Consider the following 11,007-nt stretch of genomic DNA (forward strand, 5'->3'; position numbering starts at 1 on the left):
GGGGAGGGGTTCAGGGAGACAAGGGGTGCAGGGTGAACTCATTAATACTCTATTTGTCCTTATTAGTAATGTGAGCTCTGGCAACAAATTCTCCCTTCTTCCCATTGGAGAGTACGATTTAAGATTTAAGATACTCTACCAGTTCCCCTTTCCCCAAAGGGAGAGGTTTTGTTAATCCAATGGTGAGAATTTGAATGTATTAGCCCATGTTTTACGAGTGGGCCCTGTCTCTTTGTTAAAGCAGTTCTCATGGGGCATTCTGGCACCTCCAAAGACGTGCACACTCTTATCTTCCATACCGCAAACTCATTCATTCATTTGAATCGGGGCTCTTTCTCTTTCCCCTTCTTTCTTCCCAGACCTCAGGCACACCTGAGTATGCAGACCTAGAACTTTATTTTTATTATTTTTTAAAGTTTATTTTTAGGAGAGAGGCAGAGCACAAGCAGGGGAGGGGCAGAGAGAGAGAGACGGAGACACAGAATCCAAAGCAGGCTCCAGGCTCTAAGCTGTCAGCACAGAGCCTGATACAGGGTTCGAACCCACGAACCACGAGATCGTGACCCGAGCCAAAGTCGACGCTTAACCAACTGAGCCACCCAGGCGCCTGGAGATCCAGAACTTTCGATTCAGAGGCTCAAGTCCAAATCGAACTTCAACCCGAAGCCACAATTTCAGATCCAGGTTTTACCAAGGCTATGTTTTGAAATATCAAATGCTTGCTTGGCTTCCACTTTACTTTTCCAGTTGGGCATTGCTCTGTTTGCTCAATCCCCATCAGACTCCAGGGGTGGGAGCAGAGTCCTGAGATCCTGACAGCCTCTACGTATGCTTTGAGGTTTGGCTGAAATGCGATTTTCTCAGTTATTCCATCTGTGACCTTTATTAGTAGATCTCCTTTTAGTATTCTATACTGAATTTTTTGCGTCTATACAAGACAGCACAATTGTAATTCCTTGTTCAGAGTCTCTTCTCCATTGGAATAAGCTCCCTGAGGGCCATGGTTATGACAGTTGCATTTACGTCTGTCTCCTTGGTTCTAGGTAGAGGGGCTAGCCTGTATCAGTCCTCAAGAATATTTGAGAAGTTAATACAGAAGACAGCTCTGCCCCACCTTCCTCTCAGTTCTCTTAGAGGATAAGTTAGGGATTAAAAGAGAGTAAGAATGTAAAAGCATTTGAAGGTCTAATAAGCTACCCGCGTAGACACTGAGACTTCCTTCCGACTGTTGCCCTGTGTACCAGCACCTGCCCTCACCGGGCCTGTTCCATAGGGCAAAAGTAATTTCTCATTCATCCAACTTGTATCATTTTTTTTTGTTGTTCTACGAGCACCTATATTAGATTTCCCCTGACACTGCAGAATTAATACAGGTTTGGGTTGTGTTTCGAGCACTTTTGCCCTGTAGAACCACAGAGATATTCTAGATCTCAGATTCTGACCCCAGATTACCTCTGCTTTTACTGGAATGTGAGAAGATCTCTCTTTCTCTCCTTCTCTCTCTTTCTCTCTCTCTCTGTATTCGGTCAGAATTCTCCAGAGAAACTGGACCAAAAAGATACACATGAAATCGTACGAACCAATTCCTCAGAATTGGCTCATACGATTAAAGAGGCTGACAAATCCCAAGATCTGTTTTCTTTTTTTTTTTTTTTTTTTTTTGGTTTTTAAAATGTTTTTATTTTATTTTCGAGAGACCGAATGCAAGCGGGAGAGGGGCAGACACGGAATCGGAAGCAGGCTCCAGGCTCTGAGCTGTCAGCACAGAGCCCGACGTGGGGCTCGAACTCACAGACCATGAGCTCGTGACCTGAGCCGAAGTCGAACACTTAACCAACTGAGCCACTCAAGGGCCCCTCCCAAGATCTGCTTTCAACAAGGTGGAGACACAGGAGAGCTGATGGCATCGTTCCAGCCGAGTCCGAGGGTGAAAGCAAGAGAAGACCCATGTCCCAGCTCTAAGGCAGTCGGGAATAGAGAGTACCTCTCCTCTCCCACCTATTCAGCCTTTCAACTGATTGGGTGAGGCCCACCCACATGGGGGGGGGGGAGGGGGGGCATCTACTTTACTCAGTCCACTGATTTAAATGTTAAACTCATCCAGAAATATTTTCGCAGGCACATCCAGAATAATGTTTAACCCAATGTCTGGATGTCCCACGTCCCAGTCAGGTTGATACATGAAATTCTCTCTCTCCCTCCCTCTGGCCCTCTCATTTTTAGTTGAGAGCACATAGTTGAACTAACATTAAGAGCCATGGTGCAACCCGTTTGGGGAGCCAAGAGGAAGAAGCTATTTACTGTGCCTTGATTTGGGGCAGGGTCAGGGAGGGCTTTCTAGACGGTTCCCTCTCAAGTATGTTGCAAGGATGAGGTGGAGGTCCGGGCTGTGGCATAGTCTTGTACCATGAGAGACACTCTTTAAGCATCATTGGAATGTGACAGTGGATTGAACTAGCAAAATTACTCTCAGAGTGGTTTACATTTTCTTCAGATTTTTTTTTTTTCTTCTTCTTACCTGTCTCAGTTTCTCTCCAGGAAAGGTCTAGGCACCTCAGGAATAAAATAGGGCCCTGGTTCAGGAACCAGAGAACCTGGTTCTGACGGGATGATGTTAGGCAAACTTCCTCGTGTTCCTGATGTTAGGTTACTTCCTCAGCAAACCTCTGCTTCCTTATTTGTTAAAGGAAAAAAAAAAAAAAGGAACAAAACTCTCTACTGCTCAGTATTGATGTCACTCAAATAAAAAGACAAAATGCACTCGAGAAAGAATCCAGCTCTGTGCCCAGCCCAGACGGGGTTTGGTAAAGGTTCACCCCTACACGCCCTCTGCAGCTCGGTCCCCACAAAGGGAGGTGAGCAGGCCAACCCCAGAGCCATCAGTGAGACCCAGAGATGAGGCAACCTGACTTGCACAAGACAGGGGAGAGACGTGGAATGTGTTTTCTGGAAGCCACCTGGGGTGTGACAAGGAAAGAAAGCCAGAGTGGAAGGCAGCAGCCTGTCGGCCAACAAACGCTTCGGCCAAGAATGCTCCCCAGGCATCAGGGAGGAGGGCAGAGACCCCTCTCAACTTTACCAGATTGCCGTGGTCCTGTTATTCATTAGAGGTGTGGTGGGAGCACAGAGGGCTCAGGTAGCTGAGCCAGCGCCCGCATGAGGGAGGAATCCCGCCTGGCTGGGGCTGGAGGTTCTCTTCCGGCTACCGCTCAATACTCAGTGCCTTACCGAGCCCCCGCCCGCCCCCCCCAAGCCCCATTCTTCCTGTTGGCGTCATCCTGAGAAACAGAACCTTCTCTTCCCCCTGGGGTCTGGTGGGCAGCGCCTGGCTGGGACAGTGGTGACTGAGAGCCCAGTGCTTGGGCCTGCGACAGGGGGCTGGCCTTGTCATCCCTGGATGAGCACAGCGAGAGCCCCCTTCCCCCACCCCTTTTCCCAAAGAAGACCCACTCCGAACGGATCTGTTGAGTCTCTTCTCAAAACCTGGAATCTTCTGTGTCACAGAGGCAGCCATCTCGGAAGCCTGTCAATCAGAGCCAGCACCTCTGTCCCACACAACCACACATCTATACCACGGGGCCTTCCCAGGCTACGTGCCCGGGAATGAACCCTCCCGACTGCCTTACTTCTAAGCTTTGCTAACACTCTTCCTTCCTCCTGTAATGTCCTTCCTTCTCCCAGGCTTCTTAGAGATTTATCTTTTAAGACCCAACCCCAATGCGTCGGTCTTCCCCGAAACACACAGTCGTGCTGAGTTCTGCCCTTTTCTGCTCATGTGTGCGCTGTGTATGTTTTCCGTCGCACCCGTTTATTCTGTCTCGCCAAAAAATAGTTCGCGGTCAACAAATTTACCTTCCCTCACGAGATCGAATGTTCCTTGAGGAAGGATAGCTCAGAGGAGGAAGGGGAAACCGTGCTGTCGTCACTTGGGGCCACTGAAGGGCAGGGGTAGTTTAGGTGAGGCCAGGAACGCAGTCATCTCGGGTGCAAGATGTCACTATGCACCAAGAAACTCAGAAGTCAAGATAAATATTTGAATGCAATACTGGGGGAAAAAAATCAAAATTAATTTAAAAATCCTTGATGGGGAGGCTCAGTTGGTTACGCATCCAACTTCAGCTCAGGTCATGATCTCACGGTTCGTGAGTTCGAGCCCCACGTCGGGCTCTGTGCTCACAGCTCCGAGCCCGGAGCCTGCTTCGGATTCTGTGTCTCCCTCTCTCTCTGCCCCACCCCCACTCGTGCTCTGTCTCTCTCTGTCTCTCTGTCAAAAATAAACTTTAATAAATAAGGAAACAAAAATCCTTGATGAAAAAACTATTAACATTTAAAAAAAAAGAAAAAAAAGGCAGGCTGCTGTTTACTTGTCTCATGGCCCTGTCTTCTACAACCTTGGTAGTCATTTCGAGTCAGCCCAAGGTCTCAAAGCCGTGTTGCCCTCTTGGCTGCTGCTGGGTGAGCTCATGAGGGGTAACTGTGAAGTAAAAACAAGCTGTGTGACACGGGGCTTTAAATGTAGGCATTTTGTTTGTGTGCGTGTGTGTGTGTGTGTGTGTGTGTGTGTGTGCAGTCAGTTTTTATTAGATTTTTCTACTGGAATCCAAATGTAGGAGAATATTTCAGTGAGTATGTGTACAGGTGCACATTTTTGCCTGTTTCCTTCAATCTCGGGCTCCAATCTGGCTCTGCAAGGCAGGGGGAAGATTTAGGTAATCAGGTAAGGACGCTTCTCTCCCTCCTCCTCCACTAAAGGGTCTCCATGCAGGCGGTCTGGCCGTCTAGTTCTCTCTTGGGGCCCGAGTCATAATCCCCACACTACTCAGTTCAGAAACTTCTGGAGATATCAATCCCTTCTCCTTTTAAGTTGGAAATATATTAGTTGCTCTTACTAATGCCTTCATTATGGCTTCTTCATCCCCGTGTTTTGTTTACCTTTGTTTATAAACAAAAGAGAGTGATTTTTTTTTTTATTCAGTGTATGTTTTTGGGTATTCCCATGAGCACTTACTCTCGTCCCCAGCCACTGGGGGACACACTGAGAATTCAGAAATAAGTGAGCAAACAACCTGTCCCGAAGTCACCGGTCATTTACTGTGCTGGTCGGGGCACTGTTGGGTGGGGAAGGCAGGAGACAGAGGACAGAAAGTGAAAACACAATTGCAATGCGGTGTCATAAGGGTCATGGCAGAGCTAAGCTCAGTGGCTCCAGGAACACAGAGGAGAAAGCTATTATCCCTGCCTTCATAGGCGGAGGGCAACCAGGAGAGGCCGGTGATGCCAGAATGAGATGGAATGTTGGCCATGTCAGCGGCCCCGGTGGACAGGGAGGGGGAGGAGGTAGACGGGCAGTGGTCTTCCTAAAATGCTCAAGGGGAAAATCGTTTCTGGAAAAGGCAGAGGAGCTGCCCGTGGAAAGCTCCGAGCAAGAGCAGGCCAGGTGCCTTTGGGACACGACACTGAGTCACCGTGTCTGGCCCCTGAAATAGGACGATGAAGCATTAGACCTTGGGATCCCCACCATGGAGATGACCTGTGCGGGGCGCTGAACCCTGATGGGTCTCAAACCATGAAGAGCGACGTGGTCAGGTTTGTAGTCTCAAGTTTGCCTTCGGGGTCGCCATGTGAGAGCGGGCGGGGCTCAGCCAGGGGGAGAGAGAGAGAGAGAGAGAAGCAGGCTGGCCCGGCCTGTTGGAGACAACATGCGCCATGCTAATGAGAGGAAATAGAAAATGTAATTAACATGTCTGCCACCAGAAATGAGAGCTAAATCTATTACTCTCTTCCTCCCGTTTCTATTATACGTTATTGTGTTTCAATTATGATTTTGAAAGTAGTTCCTTGAGGAAATATGTCAAGGTTCTGCAGTGGCAAAGAAGGAAATGGGACCATGAAAGTTTAATTGATTGCAGTGACTGCATTTAGAAAAGGAAGAAGAAAATGAAAAAGAGAAGAAAGGCGGAAAATTTGACAGTATTGCTGACAGGTCACCTGCTGTGAGCGGTGGGGGGGGGGGATGGTGAGCAAGAGAAACCCGAGGTGTCTGAATATTTATGGGGTCCCTTTATGGCGTGTGGGAAGGAGGGGCGAGCAAACACAATTCCTGCCGGCCAAGTGCGCCTTTCCATACTCCGGGGTCCTAGGAGTCTGCTCGGTTTTTCCCTGAAGACACTGTGAGCAAGGGTTTGAGGACAGTTTGAGGGGCAAGAGCAGTGTGGCTGTGAGTGCCAGGCTGGACACTGGGTCGGGGTGCAGGAGTGAGCAGAGAATGAGCGAGTTAGCCACGACCCTGCTCGCAAAAACCGTGCAGTCTAGCGGTGAGTGGCAGGGGCTGAGACTATGGGCAAGGAGGTGCGGACGGAGAGCGTCTACTTGGGGCACTCATGGGAAGGTGGGGAGGCAGGCCAGCGAAATGAACAGGCTACCAGTCCCTGATTCGCATGCTAGCCAGTGACCCCTCTCGAGGGAGGGACACCCCGGCCGTCTTCAGAAAGGATGGATGGGTGCGTTCCAGGTACATTCATTTATTCATGTACTCACTCGGCAGGTTAGTGGGAATTCGTCCAAGAAAAAGCCCCAAGCCTTATCCTGGAGGGCTGCCTGGGCTCCTGGGGGGCAGACACATCAGGAAATAATTGCAAAGCGAGGAGGTCCAGCTAAGACAGCCATGCGTACAACGTAACACAGAGGTGTTCCCGGATCCCCTGCACGGAGCAGTGAATTCTGTCCGGGAGGAAACCAGGAGATTTCCAAGAGAAACAACGCTTTGAAACAAGGCTTAAAAGAGGGTGGGAGTTTTCCTGGTGGACTGATGAGTGAAGCGTGCAGAGAAGGGGTCCCAACAAAGCCACAGCCCAAGTCACACAAGTCAGGGAGACGGAAAGCAGAGTGGTGATTCCAGGGGGCCCAGGATTGGCGTGGTGGTGACAGGAGAGAATGATGGGAGAATCACACACTACAGAAGCCAGGTCCAGAAGGATGCTGAGGACTGTGCCAGGGAGCTCGTGTGCGATCTTGACCACGCTGGTGAGCTGGGGGGTGTTTGTAAGCACGAGGGTGATACGTGGGTTCCAGGAAGTCTACTCCAGAAACCCCATGGAGGGTGGCCAGGAGGGAACAGAAGGTGAACAGAAACAGTCCTGGGGACAGAAGCCAGGAGGGGACAGAAGTTCCCAGACAGAGCCCGCCTGGGAAGCCACAGTAGATGGATAGAGACATAGTGGGATCTGAGGAAGGTCAGTGACAGCACGACCAGATGAGGGGACATCCTGGGGGCGGGGGAGGCGGGGGCGGGCATCAGCCTACCGATGTTCAATGCAAATCAGTGGAGACTGGTCTGGTCTGGAGACATTCTGCCTCAATCAACCCCTTGGGGTTAAAGCCCGGCAAACAATAGAATTTTTGAAGGTGAGGCTGGAAGCTCTTTTCCTAATTCCCTCCATCCTGTCTGTTTTCTTTTCCATGTACTGATCCTATCCGTTCCCCCAAACAGTCCCACAGGACAAGCAGATGCTCCCCTTTGACAGATCGGGAAGGGGGGCCTCCCAGAAGTTCCACAGCTTGTTGGAAGGTGGTACGTGAAGTAAGCTGTGGGCGTGGAAAGAGAATCATGACTTTCTCACTCCAGAACCAGGACAGAATCCCCCTCCCCATCCCTCCTCCTGGCCCCCTTTCGCCCTCCCTCCCTCCCTCCCTCCCTCCCTCCTTTCCTTCTTCGCTGCCTCTGTCTCTCCATTCACCATTTGCAGGGCCCTTATTCTGGGCCAGAATGATGCTAGACTTTGAAGATAAGGCGTGTCCAGGAAGACACGGGGCTGGGCTCATGGAAACCACAGCCGAAAGGCGAGAGAGACACCTGAATAAGCCACTAGGGAAGGTGGCTGTGACGGCTGTGTTCTCGTGTCCTGCTGCAGAAGAAGGGGGTCTACCTGGGTCTGGGGAAGCAGGTGAGGCTTCGGGAAGGAGACGGCATTTGCTCTGAGAGTGAAGGGGAGGTCTCTAGCTTCAGAAGCCCGAGCTCAGAGCCTCACCACAAAAGTCACTTAGCCGAAGAATCTACCTTAACCCCGCGATGAGTCACACGGAACCGGGCGGCTGGTTCATTGGTTTCCTGGGGAGCTCCGATGTTTCTTACTCAGATGTACGTCCTTCTGACCACTCAGCCCGTGCAGAGCCCGTGCAGGTCCCTGCCCCAGGCTACCGGGAGCAGGTGGTGTGCCCAGCAGTATGTCCTGGATGTGGGGGCCTCTCTGCCATCACCCTTCAGGAGGCTGGAGGTAATGCCTTTAATAAAAGCATCACAGAGGTTAATTCCAGTCCTCTGAGCGGCAGCGGGAGGGGTGGCTCGCCGTTCATGAGGGAGGCAGCCCAGCATTGTGAAGGGACACAGATGAATAAAGCCACTGTTTACAAGAAATTCTAATCTTAGGGCAGTTCAAGGTAAAGACAGACACCAGCCAGGAACAGCCAAGAACAACACCGCCAGAACACACGGAGCCGGAGGCCTCCTGCCAGACGCCGTTTTTCCTCTAGATATTGTCGCCAAAAGACCCACTCAGAAAACCTCTCTGTCCCCTGGGCACCGTCCCCCCCCCAACATATCAGTAATAAGAATAGCAAAAATAATTAGCTGTGATATTGGATCGCCTACGAAGGTTCTAGACATTTGTTTCTATGATTTCACTTTAATCCTGGCCCTCCCCGTGCCCTCTGCAAGATCTAAGCAGGTGTTATCACAGAAAAGGAAACAGAGAAGTCGAGAAATTGGTTGAAGTCACACAGTTAATGAGTAACAGAGTTCACTTAGGTCTAAGATGCGAACGTCAGTCTATCTGGTTTTCAGATTCCTAACTTCGTTTTGCCGAGTGAGGAAACTGCTTCTGCAGACTGAGGTTTTACTTCTTTCGGAATCTCCGACATCCCGTCCGATGTGTCTCAAGTATTCGGGGCTGTGAGGATCTTTTAAAAATGTTAAAAGCAAAGCCTGACTTCCCTCCACAAATTATACTGCTGCACATGGAGAGTTTTACGTAAAATTTAAGGGTATTTATAGACTTTTTTTTTTACAGCTATCTGCGAACTTCAGGTTAAGACACCCTGACGATATTCTTTTTTTTTTTTTTTTATGAATTGATTTAGGATTATGGTTTCTCAAGCCTCAGATCATCATCATTCACAGCAGAACTCCGTGAGCTGCACTGCCCCTCCCCCACCGTCCGTCCACTCCTCCCATTTGCTTTGTTTGCCTCTGCTCTAGGTGGGGCAGGAGAGATTCAGAAGAGGGACAGAACCGGCTGTCCCTGATAAGACTTCGAGGTCACTGGAGCTCCAAGTCTCATTGACAGTTGGGGCATTTCACTTCTTACATCACCTGTGGCTTATCCAAGTGTCCAGAGGTCAGAGGGAGCCCTGTAACTCACACGGCCCCTTTGAACCGCACTGAGGGCAGAGACAAAATGACAATGAACTTGTGACTTATCGAAGTTCCCCAACACACCTTGGTCTTCGTGGCCGCAGGCCTTCAGGCTTATTATCTTTCCCTCTGCTGGGTCATTTGCTCCTTTTCAAGACAAGCTTGGCCTCATCTCCTTTTGGATGCCCTCCCTGGACATTGCCCACTATGTCCAGATGATTAGCCCTGGAAATAAATGTTTGTCAAATGGCACAATGAATGAATGAAGGCAGCTGGGGGAAGTTCTTTGGAGGCAAAGTATGACAGATCTCGCAACTCCCTTAAACCATGTTGATGGATATTAGACCATTGGCGTTTTAGCCTCAATTGTGATATTAGTTGAGGGTTTTGTTTTCCTTTTTGTTTTTAAAATTTTTTTTTTTTCAACGTTTATTTATTTTTGGGACAGAGAGAGACAGAGCATGAACAGGGGAGGGGCAGAGAGAGAGGGAGACACAGAATCGGAAACAGGCTCCAGGCTCTGAGCCATCAGCCCAGAGCCTGACGCGGGGCTCAAACTCACGGACTGCGAGATCGTGACCTGGCTGAAGTCGGACGCTTAACCGACTGCGCCACCCAGGCGCCCCTCCTTTTTGTTTTTGAGCTGGACTCGTGAGACAGTTTTGGGACTTTCCTTTTGGGTTCCTTGGAGTTTTTCATCAGATAATTACGAGGAAAGGTTTCCTTCCTTCCTTCCTTCCTTCCTTCCTTCCATCTTTCCTTCCTTCCTTCCTTCCTTCCTTCCTTTTCTTCTTTCATTCTTTCCTTCTTTCCCTCTTTCTTTCTTTTTTCTTTCTTTCTTTCTTTTTCTTTCTTTCTTTCTTTCTTTCTTTCCTTCTTTCTTTCTAGGGAGGGGGAGGGGCAGAGAGAGAGGAAGACAGAGAACCTCAAGCAGGCTTCACATTCAGCACAGAACCTGACATGGGGCCCAATCCTATGACCCTGGGATCATGCCCTGAGGTGGAATCGGGAGTCCCACACTCAAAGGACAGAGCCGCCCAGGCGCCCTGGAAAGGTGCCCTATATATCAAATATGTCCTTGGAGACATTCTCAAACTCGAAAGTCTGTTGAAGACACGAATTTGCCCTGGAGATAACTATGTGTATCTGTGTTCAAAGAAGGATTTGGGGGTCATCTATCTTTGATACTTAAAAGTATCTTACGAATAGTTTCCCAAGCTTGAAGACTCTGGGCTGGACAAGATTCCGGGAGGAATAATCAGAACAACCTATCAGCGATGCTATATCTGCAGGTTGCCAGAACTATGGCTGTCTTCAAATATTCAGGTAGGTGCACTGTAGCAACATGGCGGACCTTACATTTCTGGCAATCCCTGACCTCTTTCCAGGGGACCCACAAGGTCAAACTTATTTTCATGATTAGCTGCCACTTGCACTGATGGGGTAAAGGCCTGGGCGGTTAAACTGCGGGTCCTTCGGCATGAATCAAGACAGTGGCACCAGATTAGAAGAGTGGCCATTACATTTCTCATCATCACACACTCGCAGTAGGACAAAACGGGCAAAAGCTACCAGCTTCGCCCACACATGTCCTTGGT

The 11,007-nt window shown here is 49.6% G+C and overlaps 1 long non-coding RNA gene across 1 annotated transcript; it reads left to right on the forward strand.

Moving 5' to 3' along the window:
- Window positions 1–5,237: 5,237 nt before the first annotated feature.
- On the forward strand, window positions 5,238–8,578 carry LOC125162485 (uncharacterized). The gene is made up of 3 exons (XR_007151050.1): window positions 5,238–5,586; window positions 7,490–7,570; window positions 8,193–8,578. It is a non-coding gene; the product is annotated as an uncharacterized LOC125162485 (long non-coding RNA).
- The last annotated feature ends 2,429 nt before the right edge of the window (window positions 8,579–11,007 follow it).

This window comes from Prionailurus viverrinus, chromosome A3 (genome assembly GCF_022837055.1).
Source record: "Prionailurus viverrinus isolate Anna chromosome A3, UM_Priviv_1.0, whole genome shotgun sequence".
In the NCBI taxonomy this organism is placed as follows: domain Eukaryota; kingdom Metazoa; phylum Chordata; class Mammalia; order Carnivora; family Felidae; genus Prionailurus; species Prionailurus viverrinus.